This window comes from Halyomorpha halys, unplaced genomic scaffold (genome assembly GCF_000696795.3).
Source record: "Halyomorpha halys isolate HHAL.00 unplaced genomic scaffold, Hhal_1.1 Scaffold201.1, whole genome shotgun sequence".
Taxonomy (NCBI): domain Eukaryota; kingdom Metazoa; phylum Arthropoda; class Insecta; order Hemiptera; family Pentatomidae; genus Halyomorpha; species Halyomorpha halys.
This window is the reverse complement of record NW_027111296.1, coordinates 1151105-1151667: the sequence shown is the minus strand read 5'-3', so window position 1 is coordinate 1151667 and position 563 is coordinate 1151105. Positions and strand designations below refer to the sequence as shown.

Genomic DNA, 563 nt, shown 5'->3' with positions numbered 1-563 from the left:
AAATCCGGTTCATGTTAGAAACAGTAAATAATAAGATTAGGAAACAAGCGATAGAATGGAGAACACAGTTCTTCAAGAACTCAATATCACCGGAGTGTATCCTCCAAGGACTGGTATCTCCCGCTGAGGAGGATCGCCGGCGCTTCTACTATACCCTCATCTTTCCTCCTGTTGGTTAACTCTGGTCTCCCTTCAAAGCGAATAAATCTTTCGCCTTTTACTAAAGATTTCCGTGGAGGGGAACTTTTGATGAGTCTATATTGAATTTTTTGTTAGAGCTCCGCCTCTGGTGGGGTCATTAGTGATCTATCAATACAATTGTTAATACTGAGTCTTGAGGGCGTTGTGGGAGAGGTTTTATAAATACCTCGTTATAGCGTTTTCTTAGAATTGGGTGATTCCGAGAACGCGATTAGATATGAATGATGTTATTGCGTGCTTAGACATGGGTTAGATTATTTATCAACAGATACTAAAGTGAAATCAAAATTTTGCATTATTCAAATAAAAGATTACTAATATGCTATTTAATTTAATAAAGTAACAAATTTGACATTTTTTTA

The 563-nt window shown here is 36.6% G+C and overlaps 1 non-coding gene across 1 annotated transcript; it reads left to right on the top strand.

Moving 5' to 3' along the window:
- The first annotated feature begins 176 nt into the window (after positions 1–176).
- Positions 177–291, top strand: LOC112211126 (U5 spliceosomal RNA). Its single transcript, XR_002945456.1, has one exon. It is a non-coding gene; the product is annotated as a U5 spliceosomal RNA (small nuclear RNA).
- Positions 292–563: the final 272 nt, after the last annotated feature.